Source organism: Mastigoproctus giganteus, chromosome 5 (genome assembly GCF_048544385.1).
Source record: "Mastigoproctus giganteus isolate SK-2022 chromosome 5, ASM4854438v1, whole genome shotgun sequence".
Classification (NCBI taxonomy): Eukaryota; Metazoa; Arthropoda; class Arachnida; order Uropygi; family Thelyphonidae; genus Mastigoproctus; species Mastigoproctus giganteus.
This window is the reverse complement of record NC_143579.1, coordinates 231,150,620-231,166,399: the sequence shown is the minus strand read 5'-3', so window position 1 is coordinate 231,166,399 and position 15,780 is coordinate 231,150,620.

Genomic DNA, 15,780 nt, shown 5'->3' with positions numbered 1-15,780 from the left:
AAACTCATGTTGCAGCCCAACTTCAAACGGTCTAACAGTAAGAAATGTTTCTAATTTCTTCTGCAGTAAATGACTTCAAGAATAAACAGTTGGTTTCCTTTGTTGTAATGATAAACGTAACAATAACACTCGTAACTCAGCAGTAATTTTTGCTGGAGTAAATCCTGTCATTGTTACAACTCAATGGATGGGCAGCTATAAATACGAGGCTTCCATCTAGACATTTGAGATGGATCTGAACTGCCATTTGAGATGGATCTGAACAGCCATTTGAGATGGATCTGAACAGCCATTTGAGATGGGTTTGAACAGAGCCATTTGAGATGGGTTTGAACAGAGCCATTTGAGATAGGTTTGAACAGCCATTTGAAATGGAGGGACATTTCCATTTCCGTATGTTAGGATTTAAAAAAAAAAAGAAGTTGTTTTTAGGACAACTGGCCTAACATATCTATGATTCGCACAGATCAAACAGCTTCGGATTGGTGAATGCTGGGCGGATAGAAATGTTGCGGTATTTTTTTTTTTTTTAGCCAAGTACATTTAACGTGGAGATAGGAATGGCATATAGTTCAGTTGTGGGTGGCACGTCGGAATGAATGCATCCAGGACGTATTCGTAAGCGGTCTAGCAGAATCGAGATTGCACTGGAGGTGAGGTGCGGAGGGCTGTTATCGCTGCGGGACCCCGAAATACTTCTCTGTTAACTGAAGACAGAAATGCTAGACGTAATTCCTATTGGAGCTGGTGACCAGGTCTGCTAGATGCGAACCAAATGTTGAGCTTGAAGTCGAATGTAAACATTGAAGAGAAGAAGAAGGGTATACAAACGGTATTCACGTTTTCACGCGCCCTGTTTATCATAAACGAGTGGTAAAAGATCTCCAAATCCTCCAAGACACTGGAGGACTGGAGATCTTGCTTATGTTAGTGATTGAACAGGGCGAATGAAGTACCCTATTATAGTCTGCTCCGTTCAAGTCTGCTGGCTTAAGTCTGTGAATCCTACATTTTAAGTATTTTCATTAATTTTTCAAATTTCGGGGCACTGTAACTGATTGGTTATATTATTGGACATAATTTTAGATTTAGGGAATAATGAGTTGAAATAAGACAGTCAAACTTGAAACCCCGATACGTCGTTTTGTGGTGAGGAGAGGCAGAGGTATCGCCCCGATCTGTCAATAGAATGGCACTATCGCAACGATCCATGGAAGTTGCTGTGCGAATCGTTGGGTGGATTGGATGGGTTTAAATTTGAAGGCGATTTCCTCAATGGAAGTCATCTTGAAAAAGAACGCTGGCAGATCGCATTTGAACTGAGGTAGGCAAGGAGAATAAGAAATTGAGCGATTATTCAAAGTACGTTTCGTGTATTTGCACGATTTGTTCATTAATAATTGCTCTGTTAAATCATAGATATCACAGACAAGGGATGGGAGGGATGGGTTTAGAAATGAATGGCATTTTTAGTGGAAGACATACGAGAGCTGATTAGAAAATACCGTGATTGAATCTGTTTGATTTGATTTGATTTGATTTTTTATGGAGCATTGGCAGCTAAGGCCATAAGATTGAATCTGTGAGGCTCCTGGTTTCCTGATAATTTTTGACTAATCTAATTTCTGAAGATTGATTTACAGACTTGTCTTACACTCAGTGACAACCGTTTATGACCACCTCATCCTTAATGGACTATGCCGCATAGCTCGCTTTATAAAAACTCAAAAAACAGCTTCGAACTCTAGAACAATGGTAATTTGCATCTGGTCCATTCTGGTCCAGAGTACTGGTTGGACACTGGAGGACTGGAAACGAAGTGTGCCGGTCGGATAAATCCAAATAGTTGGTGCAACAAGAGTCCATGGGCCCATTTCTCATGGTACCCGCCATCCAGGCAGATGGCGACGGTTGCTGAATATGGGGCATGGTCTACTGGAAGTTCTTATGAGACCATGTGCACCCTGCCATTTTTTCTTCAGATAGAAACGGAATCTTGCAAGATGATAATGCTCTGTTTCACCGGGTTATGTACAAGTCGTTCGAGGAACAGAGTGAAGATATCACCACTTTTATGGGTCTCCATATTTGCCTTACCTCAATCAAACTGAACACCTGTGGGATGTTTTGGAACGGGAAGTGAGGCGTATGGACAAGCAACCATAATCTGTTCCGGCAGCGTGGTTGCAGGTCCGTAAGCAGGTCTTCAGCCATCTGGAGGAGTCAATGCCCAGGGGGAGAGCGACTGTTATCCGTGCGAGGGATGGTCCAACGCGGCATTAGGTAGGCGGTCATAATTTAGTGATCACTGAGTGAAAAATTCATTTTAAAATCTGTTCTGTAGTTATGCCATTAAAGGAATTCTTATTTTGAAACGGAAAACAAGAAAATCGTTTAATCATTTCTAGAGAAGCCTCAGTGCTGGCCAAGATGGTACCATTTACGAAATATGGTTCAACCTTAGAGAAAACAGGATTATAACTTAGTACGTACATTATATTATCTTGTTTTCTAGTAACGTTGAACAAAATAGCTGGTGCAACAAGAGTCCATGAGCCCATTACTCATGGTACCAACTATCCAGGTACCAGCTAGAGTCATATGGTGAGAACCATCTGACTTTAGTTGGTTCTCTTAAATTCTGAAATCCGAAGCCTTAATAGCTTTGCCATCGGCAGCTGTTGGCCACTCGACTTCAAGCGTTTTCTTGTAGCAACAGTGGAATGAACACACTGGAACGTCTTTGTTTTTTGACAATTATTGACATTACTAAATCCTGGCTGCTGACAAGATGTGAACATTGTGACCACCCTTGTGGATTTTTGCAAGGTTACGAAAACCGGCTACCAAAGAAGAAACACTGCCCAGAGGAGAAGAAGAGACGCGCTTCGCTGTCACCGAGCTGTCTGAGAGCTTTCTCCTGTCTCACGGCGGAAGGGACTTGGTAGGAGCTACCACGGACACGAGAGCGGATGTTGCGCACACCCGTGAACGACTACGGCTTGAAATCGACATAACGCGACCTAGTGGACACTTTCTAAGGGTTGGTTTCGCTTTAGACCAGATGGATTCACTTGGCATTTGTCAGAATTACAGCAGAATCATTTTCTCGTTGACACGCTGATTATTTTCTATTTTCAGTACAGCCTAAATCGCAGATTTCTCCTCTTCCCCACTAGTACTGACAATATTGTCGTCACAACCTCAACAGGCATTCCTCAAGGAGTACTCTATTTATTATTAAATCCCTTTGCTTTCATCCCCTTCCACACAGCTGACTGGCTAGAAGAGTGTACAAAAATGCAAGAATTAAAATTATTTGCAATATTTGCAGAAAGGTATATATTTAGAATATAGTTGAAGTATTCAGAGAGGATCTTCACTCTGTACTGCTTGCTTCCACAGTACGTCACAGGCCAATGAATTGAAGAGGTTCTTTGGAAAGATATTCTTCAGACAGCGCAGGTTGGACAGTATGTGCATAGTGTTGGGGGAAAGGCGCCTCCGGTGGTTAGACCAGTATATGAGAAAAGGGTGTTGATCAATGTGCATCAGTTCCAGGACTTTGCACCAGTGATCTTCTGGTGAAGAGATCATGGCCAAAAGGACTCTACTTAAAAGTTACAGCTGACAGTTACAGGCTCCGCAAAAACGATAAGTGTTTGCCTTTTATTTACATGATTGTTGTTTTATATTGTACTTAATACGTAGTCATATAGTTATAGTTACGCTGGTTATTTTTTATTTTAATTTAGATAAAGAGTTTTGTGGATTTTACTTACGATAGGTAAAACCGTTATTTTTGTTCGATTTTTGTAGCCATTGTTTTTGTATATAGGGAATTCAAAGTTTTTGTAGGGAATTCAAAGTTTTTAATTGAGGTAGCTCTAACGCATAATTATATAGTAATACGCTTCACTGTTTCTATTTCATAGTTTCTATTCAAATACTACTGACATTTAATTTATTGATTTTATTAATTTAAACTACCATGCCCCGAACTAGAGCAGCAAAGCAACGGGCACAAAGTGGCAGGAGTGTTGTGACTCGGGGGAGAACTGAGGGGGGCGATTCTCCAACGCGTCACAGCCTAAAAAAATGTGCAACTTGTGAAATGTTTGCCGAACTCTCTGGAACGGAACATGATATTGCCATGGGGGATGTCTTTGTGTGTGCGCGATGTAAGGAGTGTAAGGAAATCAAGCGACAACTCAGCGTTGTTATGGGCCTATATGAGAGTTTGAAGGACAGGGTGGATGCCCTCGAAGGAAATAAATTGAGGGGCCCATCAAGCTCTCAGCTGCCCACATCAACGCCAGAGCTTGCACTTGGTCATCACGCAACACAGCGGCAACCCCCAAGGCAGAATGCGCTGGTCCCACAGGAACTAGTAGTTGTTGGTGACTCTATTGTCAGGGAAACGGGGAACATGCTATGTAAAAAGGATAGGTGGAACAGGACCAGGGTATGTCTGCCAGGGGCAAAGGTTGATGACGTTGTAGAGCGGATATCATCTTTCAAGGGCACAAAAGGTGATATAGTTGTACACGTTGGCACTAATGATATTAAGAGTAGGAGACCGGCAGAATTACTCAACAAGTACAGGTCACTGTTGAAAAAAAGCCGAGAATTAGGGTTGAATTTGAAAGTGTCTGCAATTCTGCTCAGACACGATAGGAGGGAGTACATGATGAGAGCCTTGTCGATCAATTCGGCCCTGGAAAGATTGTGCAAGGCTCAAGGGGTAGAATTTTTTTCAGCCTGGACTGTACTTGTTAACAGGAGAGATTGCTTCTACAGGGATGGGATACACTTAAATAGAAAGGGTGCAAGAATATTTGCTGATGCTATCGAGGCAGTGTTAGGTGGGTCGGAAAACTGCTAGCTTGGGGGGATACAAAGACTAATAGTTTAACAGTAACCGCAGGCAGAGGTGAAGGTGATTCTTGCACAACTTCTATTAGAATAAGAAGCGACCTGGAGCGAGGGGTGTTGGGGGTTTCAGGGACGGATGGCAGTCATCCTGGAATAGTTGGGTATATGGGATGTGTTAGGGTAACAAGGAATAGGCATAGGAGCATGTATGCTTGCATGTATACCAATGCTAGAAGTATAGTAAATAAATTTGATGAATTTGAAGTGTTGGTCAAGACATCAAAGGCGGATATTGTTGGGATAGCAGAGACGTGGTGTCACACAGATATAAGGAATGCAGAACTGGAATTTGGGGAGTACAATGTGTACAGAAAGGATAGACAGGACAGAAAGGGAGGAGGTGTTATGCTGTTAAGAAAAACATAAAATCAAAAGAAGTGCATCCAGTTGATATAGATGGACAGTGCACTGTTGAGTCAGTTTGGTGTGACATAAGCACTGCAAAAGCAAAAATAAGAGTAGGAGCGTGTTATAGGCCTAATGACTCGAATGAGTACAATGAACAATTGTACGGAGAAATAGAGTGGGCCAGTAAATCAGAATGTCTTATAATGGGGGATTTTAACTTCCCAGATATTGACTGGAACTTGTGGGTTGGTCACTCACACACTAGTCAGACTTTTGTGGATTTATTGGATGATTGTTTTCTGCAGCAGCATGTTCGAGAGGCAACCAGAGAAAGTAATACTCTTGATCTGGTTATCAGCAGTGATCATTCGTGTATTAAGAATTTGCAGATAAAGGAACCACTAGGTGGCAGTGATCACAGTGTGCTGAAGTGGGATTTACTCAAAGAGGTAACTACCGTCAGGGGTAAAGGAAAGGGTTTTTGCTTCCGTAAAGGGGAGTACAGTGGTCTCAGACAGTTTTTAAATTCTGTACAGTGGGATCAACTGACGATGTTACTAACAGTAAATTCTAAGTGGGAAGCATTCAAGGAATTAATCATGGATGCTACTAAAAGTTTCATACCGATGAAGAAATATTGTTCAAGGTTTAGGCCTAAATGGTTATCAAATGAACTAATGAGACTCGTGACAGAGAAGAAAAATGCATGGGATGCATATAAATTATCAGGCGACGCAGAAGCCTGTAGCAGATATAAGCTAGTCTGTAATCAGGTCACAAAGGAGGTTCGGCAGGCGAAGGCGGATTACGAGAAATCTTTGGCAAAAGATGCTAAGAAAAACAGCAAGGATTTCTTTACTTATATAAACTCTAAAAGGAAGGGGATGAATATGATTGGACCACTTGACATCGATGGTTCGACTGTTGATGATCCTGCTCAGATAGCAAACAAACTGAATGAGTGTTTTGCATCTACATTCACACGTGAGGAATTATTACAGTTTGAAAATGGAAGAAGGTTATCAAATTGTAACAGGGTGCTTAATGATTTTGTAATAACTGAGAGCAAAGTGGAGGAGAAATTGTTGAAGTTAAACATAAGAAAGGCACCTGGGGCGGATGGGATCTATCCAGTTATATTAAAGGAGGCGGCAAAGCAACTAAGCAAACCCTTAGCCATAATTATGAGAGCATCCTTGGACTCAGGAGAGGTTCCCACGGACTGGAGATGTGCAAATTTTTCCCCAATTCACAAAGGGGGATCGAACGGTGACACGAGTAATTACAGACCAGTTAAACTTTTGTTCCGGGTAAAATAATGGAGTTACTGGTTAAAGATGCATTGCAGGATCATCTAGACAAGACTGCAGCAATAATTCAGACACAGCATGGGTTTGTTAAGGGAAAGTCTTGTCTGACAAATTTGATTGGTTATTATGATGTGGTCACAAAGGAACTGGATGCAAAAAATAATTTTGATATCATATACTTGGATTTCAGGAAAGCTTTTGACACTGTTGCGCATGGAAGACTACTGTACAAATTGGAGCAGAATGGTATTAAGGGTAAGTTGCTACAATGGATAAAAGGATGGTTAAGTGGGAGAAGACAGAGGGTGGTAATCAATGGGTGCTGCTCTTCGTGGACTAATGTTATTAGTGGAGTCCCACAGGGTTCGGTGTTGGGTCCACTGTTGTTTTGTGTATTTATCAATGATATTGATGAAGGTATATCAGGCTTAATGTCGAAGTTTGCAGATGACACAAAGGTTGGCAGGGTTGTTAATGACAGTAATGGCAGTGTGCTACTGCAACAGGATCTAGATAATTTGGGCAGATGGGCTAAGAAGTGGCAACTGAAGTTTAACCTTGACAAATGCAAAGTACTGCATATGGGTAGAAGTAACCCCAGAGAAACGTACCAACTGTGTGGTACTACACTTAAGGTGGTAGAAAATGAAAAAGACCTGGGAGTAATTGTGCAGTCAGATATGAAGTTTTCTGAGCAATGTAGACAGGCTGCTAGGGCAGGTCATGGGGTTTTGTCAATGATATATAGGAATTTTGCTAGCAGGGAAAAGGAGGTGATTGTCCCTCTGTATAAGGCAATGGTCAGGCCACGCCTTGAGTACTGCGTACAGGTCTGGAGGCCTCATTTTAGGAAGGATGTAGATTTGCTTGAGCGTGTACAGAGAAGAGCAACACGATTGGTGAGGGGAATGAAGGGATCCTCTTACCAAGAGAGGCTTAAGTTCTGCAAATTGCAGTGGCTGGAGACTAGGCACCTGCGCGGTGATCTGATTGAGGTCTATAAGGCCTTGAATGGGTTGAGCACGCTGAATTCTGATGGGATCCTCCCACTTGTTCAGAATACGAACCTACGGGGACATAAGTTCAAATTAAGAAAGGATAGATGTAGAATAGATGTGCGGAAATTTGCCTTTAGCCAGCGGGTGGTTAATTGCTGGAACAAACTTCCATCTGTCGTTGTGGAAGTTGATAGGTTAAATAAATTTAAGGAGGAACTGGGCAGGCAATTGGAGGGTATGGTGTGATTTTTTTTTTTTTTTTTTTGGCTGATCCTGCATAAGCTCCTACACTGCTTTCTTGCATCAAGTGCCACTACTACTACTACTACTACTACTACTAAAAGCAGAGAAAGCGTGGTACTGGTCTTCCTCATTGATCAGAAAATGTTCATTTCCTCGAGGCAAGGCATGTATTTTTGATATGAGCGAAGTTCGCAGGTCCTCATAGAACGGACAAACATAGAATAGGTTGATCCAAGTCTTCGTTTTCACCACAAAGGCAGTGAGGGTCATCCATGATGTTCATAGAGGCAAGTTTGCGATTTATGGATCCATGGCCTGTAATCAGGAAAGTGGTATAACCTGGGCTGTACCATGCTGGAGCTTTAGGGTAGATTTCGGCTATTGCAGGTAAGAATTTTTTAGTGATGGAACCTTTGGGGGTGGTATTCCATCTGTTTTGCCAGGCGTTAAGAAGGTAGACTGCAAGGCCCTTTTTTTTTCTTTGATGGTGTTTGCTGGGTTTGTAGTGAAATCCAGGATGGTGGTAGGGAGTCCCTTTGCGAGCCAGTAATGCAGGCCTTTGCGAATTATCTGCAGGTCCAGAGAGAGAACTCCTGCCAATACTTGGAGCGCTGGGTTGCTTACTGTGAAGCAGGCACGGGTGATAGTGAGAAGGATATTACACTGAATGGAAGTGAGCTTCCTTTGGTTACGAACAATGAGTGCACGATGATACCAGACATGGGCACAGTAGATTATAGTCGGAATAAATAAAGCTTTGTATAGCATTTGCAATGAGCGGCGATTTAGGCCCCAGTCAGACCTGCTGATCCTCACCACCACTGTGGTGTAGTTCCTGACTTTGCGATGAAGGTAGTCCATATGCAGGTAAAACGTGAGCTTGAGGTCAGGAATTACCCCAAGGTACTTCACCTCAGTTGCCAGTTTGATGGTTCTACCAGCAATTTTAATCTGGGGCGGCCTTGCTTATTTGAAGGGTTTCACTGAGTAGAACTGAAGTAGTTTTCTCAGAGGATATACGGAGTTTATGGAGGCTGGCCCATTCTTGTAGCTTTGTAAGGGCTCCAGTGGCTGTTGTTTCCAGGGAAACTCTGGAAACAACAGCCAACAATGATATTTATTTCCAGTGACTGTCAGTATCAAGTCGTCTGCGAAGGCTTGGGTGGAAAAATCCCCCAGGTCTAAATTCAGGAACTCGTCCATGACCACATTTCATAGGAAAGGGCCAAGGACAGAGTTCTGTGGGACTCCTCTGTAGACATTTCTCGAGACTTGTCGAGCATTTCTGCCTGTAACACTTCTGTTGTGAAGATAGTCCTGTATGCAGCTGTAAAGATTTGCTGGAACGCTAGCTTCTCTGAGTCTTCGTAGTATAATTGGCCACCAGAGCAAGTCAAAGGGCCCAGCGAAATCCACTGATATTAGAAGTATTTGGTGGCTGAATTTTTGACAGAATCCATGAGCTGTCGAAGAGAATCTTCTGCTGAACGCCCTGTCCGAAAGCCGAACTGGTTTGGGGACTGGAGATTTGCATTTTTATAGTGTTTCTCCAATCTGAACAAGAGAAGACGTTCAAATATTTTGCTTAAAACGGGAAGGAGTGCTATGGGTCTGTATGACCTTGGCTGCTGTGGTGGCTTACTTGGGTTCTTCAAAATGAAGCGTAGATTGGCTTCTTTCCAGTCATCCGGGAAGAGTCCAACTTCCAGACAATGGTTGTACAGGCTGATATATCTATGCCTATATCTATGCATATATCTATGCTTTGGCTGCGGTTTCCCCATTGCCTTTCTTTCAGGCATGGTCAGGCCTATTTTCTTTTGGGCTTTTTTTGTTTTTTGTTTTGTCAATGGCAAGTTTTAATTCATCTAAGTTGAAAGGCCGTTCTATGGAATTGATGCTGTAGGATGCGTCTTCAGTACAGATTTTATGTTGCTGGCTGGATGGATTGAGGATCTGTGTTTAGCGGGACCAGGGTGTCCAAGATGTTGTTTACTGACTCTTCCCATGTGAGGATTGTGGTGCCCTGCGGGGTGGCTGTAGAGGAGATGACCTCACCCCTGTGGAACTTGTTCGTAATAATGCGACACACAACTTCCCAGCGGGGTGCTGTTTCCAGTCGTGGAGACCAGGTGCTCTCAAGGCTGTTTTTTCTTGGCTCTAATTAAACTAGTGTAGTCATTTCTCTAGCCTACGGTAGTTATTGCGCAGGACATCAACTTCATGAGGGGGGGGGGACCAGGTACGGCGAGCACGTTGAAATGCTTTCCGTGCTGTATGAACCTGATGGCAGAGATGATCCAGTTGGCTGCACCACCATGGGACAGCACTCGGGAAAGGGTGTTTCTTCTTGATTGTTTTGTCACAGACATTGGCTATGATTGATGTTATTTTCCTCTGATGCTGGTTGAGGTGGTGAGATTGGTGTTTCCAGGAATTTGAAGGGAATCTTGGGCCGTTAAACTAAAGAGATCCAGTCTGCTTTGTTAATTGCATAACGGATTGTATTGTTTCTAGGCGTGGCCACTGGTTCCATTGAGCGTTGAAGGTTAAAAGTAATCACCCTATGGTCGGAAGTTGTCCAAGCCTCGCGGACTTTCCAGTCAGCGAGGCTTGGACACACCTTGTGTAAGGGATCGATATTCTCTAATGGCATCGTGGGAACTCTATCCGCTTTGGCTGCAGTTTCCCCATTGCCTTTCTTGCAGGCATGGTCAGGCCTATTTTCTTCTCAATCTTCCACAGATTCATTTAGTGCAAAGTCACCCCGGGATCTTGTTAGGGGACAGTCAATATTCTATGCTCATTTTCCGGTTCGCTGTTTGACATGGTGGAGATTGTCAGTTTTGATAGATGGACAAGTACGGATTTACAGGCACTTCGGATAAGCGAGCGGATTTCAGTTTTTCTTTTTACAAACTGCAAGATGCAAAATGACGTGCACACTTGTTCTTAAGATTTACGCAGTGCATTTTGGGTGAGTTAAATTCAGGTAAAGAAATAGAGTTTTATTGCTTTCTCCTGGGCGAAAAACGTCAACTTTTGCTTTCTCTGTGTCTCCCGAGGATTGGAAACAAAAGACTAGGGGTAGAAGGGAGGAAATCACTTTATAGCAGGAGGAGAACAATAGTCTAGACTCTAGGATACTTGAAAGCCCTTAGGCAATCAAAGAGACCACCCGTCAGCGATCACCTTGTTGCGACAGCAGGCAGTAGTCGAAGCGACACAGTGAGTATACATTATTCCTGCGAAAGTTAGAAAAAAAATTTAAATTAAAATACTTATCTCTGGAGTCTTGTATCCAAAAACATCTTATTAGCTTCTCAGGACTCTGCACCACTGCTGAAGAACATGGGCAGTTTGGCAGATTCTGATAAATCACTGTTTTAAATAACCCCATTAGTTCCTGTCGAATTGACCACATCGCCAAGAAAGTCTTCGATTTCATGGTCGAAAAATAGTTATGAAAAGTGAGACCCTCGTCCCAAGTCATGGTGATAGGCTGTGATGACATTTTTGATTCTCTTTTTTTGTGAAGGTAAGTTGAGCTCGCTGATTTATCAGGTGAGTTTGTTCAGCTTCTTTAGCTGTTATGTATAATTTGAGTTGTCTGCCTATGATGAGAAATCATCGTACCTTGCGAAGAGGAAAGGTTCAAGGGCAGCGGTGAACAGTAGACCGGACAGGACACCTCCCTGCAGTACTCCTGTCGTTATAATGCACTCCTGTTGGAAGTATTTATAGCTGATGATGGTGTAAGGATGAGGTTGATGGTTTTTAGCAGGCTTCCTGTAATGCCAAAGTACTTTTCTAGAATGAAGATGAGAGCAGGAATTGAGCGCTTATCATAAGCAGATATCAAGGAAGATGACGTCCCCAAAAGAAATCACCCTAAGGTACAACCCATACCCAAAAGAAGAAACCCTAAGGTTTCTTCTTTTGGGTATGGGTTGTACCCTGTAGTGATTACACATTGTCGGGATTGATCCAGACTTCAATATGCGATTAGGGATTACCAGAAGGGCTCCACAATGAAGGCACTACACACTTTAACCATGAATAGAGGGAAGCTGTCAGGACCAATTATAGATTTATTGGGAAGTCTATTGATGGTATTTATAAGGTGTTATTTTGTTAGAGTTACAAATCATTTAGGTTTGGAGATTTTGGGTCTGATGGCAACTCGATGAAAGTCAAAGATACCCATTTCTGAAATACCTTCTCATCGATATGGAAATCTTTGTTGCATTTGGATGTAATAATACGTTTGGAGTGGTTTATTCTGTTGAGTACCAGCTGCCGGATTGCTTTTCGTTTACATTTGAGGAAGGTTGCTTGCTCTTTTTTGTACATCTGACTTTTATCAGCTGAGTTATGGTACGTTTCCCATATTCTGAAAGCTTTTTGTTTCCTCTTGAATGCTTCTCGAACTTCGACATTGAACCATGTATTGGATCTATCAGAGAATTTTAATTGCTTGGAAGCTCCGTGGGAGGTAACTTCATGTAGTTGGTTAGCCAGGTTAGATCTATTAATTCTTGCTGATCCTTCCAGTTTATTTCTGTGAGACGTGCAACTATGATCTCTGGAGAATACTGTTTTGATAATCACCTCCTTCCCGAAAGATCCAATAGTAACGCTGAACTCAAACGTGATGGCAGTTGATTTGAAGATGTACTGAAAATATAGTACCTTCAGTACTATATTTTGAGCATCTCTTCAACCACTTCCATAAGAAAATCCAAATCTACTGGTATATTCCCGATGATTTAGTGTTATTTATAATCTCCAAAGCCAGTGATGATATTCGCAAAGTTATCCACGATGCGAATTTATAGTCAGATTGAGATCTGACTATAAATGCAAGCAAATGTGCTCAAATTACTTATTCCCTTCAGAAACAACCCAACCACGCAGAAATAAAAATTGCAATTTCCAAATGTTTAATCTCACAAAGATCTTGGAGTTGTTTTTGATAAAAAATCGAAAAGCAAAATGGTTAATCAAACAAGAAAAAGCAGCGATTCGATTCAAGACAGAAAATAATTAATTAAAGTGCGTTTATTGAAGAGTTAGTTAGAGTTGAAAGGTTATAGTTGTGGATGATGTCTTCCACAGACCCTGCACTTATTTGAAGATTTGCATCTAGTTCTTTGACGCTAATATGGCGATCTTTTAGGGTTTTCGGCCATTAATCATTATACCATCCCACACGAGAACACCTCCTGCACCGTAAGTACCACATTCCTCACAGTCTCCAAATGAAATAGCATCTAGAATCTGTGGGCTAAAACAGGACTAATCAGACATCAGAACTGCATCCGATTTGTCAGGGTTCCAGTAACATGTTCATGGCACCAGTACATCTGGTAGTCATGGTAGTGAGAAAATAGATGCGCTTCATTGTAAATCTAAGATGAATGTTATGTTTTTAAATGAAAAATTACTGGAAAAACGTCCACCAAAATAAATAAAGGGAGGTTATTAATTTTATTCCAAACTTCTTTGCTATAATTGCTCAATGAGTCCTTTCTTTAGAGATTTCTATTCCCAAAGAGACAAACGTCGGTTGATCCTCTTAAGCCTTCACACAGAGATAGTCAATAAAGTATTGGTTAGAGGGATGGTCTCTGCGTGCTGTGTTTGAGTTGAGTTCACGCAGTTTTACTTGGGTTGGCAAACACTGAGGTAATGTTTACTTTTAAGTGATGTTAAATAAGGGAACGCTACTCGGAGACTAGTCCAAGGAGAACCACACTCGCAGTAGTATCCGAGCTGTGTTCGGTGTGACTCCAAGCTCACCGAACACAGCTCCATCTGGCGTCAGTGTATCGATAATGCCCGTTTATTTCTACAAAATATAAGGTTATTTAAAAATAATCCAAATATGCCAAGTTGCGCAATCTACACAGAAGGGACAGAAGTTCGGGTTTCTTCTTCCTCCACAACATCATCCCCCTTTTAGATGAGCTTGAAAGGTTATTAGGATAGAATGTTAATAGATAAATACCGAAAACATTACCCTTCCCATCCCACCCTTTGTAATATTCACCGGCTTCCATCTATATGGAGATTGACCAAATCATCCACTCGAACTGAGGCAAGGACGCCTCCCTAGAATCCAACAAACTGTCACACTGCAATTCCGCCGATATAAAAAAATAGTTTTGCATTTACAAGTAGGTTACCCTACTGCTTTATCTCAGTGCCTATTCAGTTTGACAACGAGCACGTGAATCTGAAGTTAGTTGGGTTTCGTTTTATAAGCTTCGACTGTAGTTAGCAAAGAAAGGTTTCCAGCAAAGAAAAATCTTTCTAGCCAGAACCCACTGTCCTAAATACAATACGCTTTGACTGCAATACTTCCACTCAGTTATTGCCGAGTGGGCGAAACTGGCGTGTCCCTCATCCTCTGCAAGAGTGGACCTGCAGTTCAAACTTCCAGATGGTATCGACTTTGGTAAAATCACAAATAAGGCCTTAATTATGTTAGGACAATCTTCTCACTGCAGTGTGTTTTTCCCTTAACATAATGGAAAAGGAAATGGACGGATTTAAAAGATTCTACATTTGCAAGGAATGCTCAGCTTCAAATTTTTCATTTCCATTTCGGATTTCCAGAAGAGGACAACCCTATTTATAATGCTTCTCTATTGGATGCAACAATAACACCAAAAAAACTGACAGCATCACCTTGCCAGCACTTGGTTTGCACCTTTGCCTTTTTGAGGGGGTGATTCTGCATACTTCCATTGTTTTGAACGTTTGTTTAGTTTCGGGATCATAGTGATGGATCCAAGTTTCATCCATGGTGAATAGCCATGGAAAAAAACACCTCTTGCTTTTCCTGGCACATCGATAACATTTCACTTGCACGTTATGCCCTTTCCTTCTTCTGGTAAGGGTTCAGAAGTCTGGGATCCCATCTAGCAGACACTGTTCACATCCAACTGTTGATGGATGATGTCCTCCACAGACCCTGCATTTATTTGGAGATTTGCATCTAGTTCTTTGACGCTAATATGGCGATCTTCTATGAATAATGCCAAACACCCTCTTCTATTACAGCAGTTGGTGGAACTTTATCATTCACTGAGGTTCTTCCATATTTGAATTGTTCATAACAATGGGAAACAACACTGTAACGTGGGTAGCCTTCTCCACAAATAGCGACTATTTCTTCGTGGATTGTTCTGGGCGTTTCCCTTGCAGAAAGAGGAACCGGTTTGGGTTCGTCTTTCGATTCCCTTCGTAGAGACGCATTAAGGCAATAAAAGGTTCTCAATAAAATAAAAGGTTCTTTCCTTCTCTGTACTTCAACACATCTGGAGAATTTTTTGGACTGTCCCATGGTACCATTACTTCGGCTGGAAAAATACAAGAGATGCTAAAAATCTGAGCATAAGTGGAAGATCTGCGATTGTATTCCTCGACATTTAATCCTCGCTTTGATAAACCCTTCCACATAAGACAGGAAAATGATTCTTCTGAAAAAGAGCTTATTAAAATAGTTCTCAAGAGAAATTTCCCCTACCTTTCCATCAAAGCAACATTCCTTGGAGCATTCCTTGTTTTGAACGAAGTCTTTTTTATCTGATCCACGCCAACCATCATCAAGCGTTGATTGCTTCTGACTCCAGGGGAGAGGGCAATTCAGGACATTACCACGCATAAACGAATCCCGGAAATGTTGTCATAAATCATTAAAAATGACCCTGACAGCTCCTGTGGGGCGGTTCAGGAGACATGCTTTTATGTCAAATACACGAAGATGCTCCACGCACATTGCCAAGAAAACTACCGCCTTATTTCTCCGAAGCCACCACTCTCCTCATGGCCTAGAGGAAATTGGAAGCCAAGCGAAGAAAAATGGGTGTCAGCAACGTTAAAGGAGGAGACCGCGAAGTAAATTTAACATTCAGCAGCCCGAATGGGTTTATTTAATT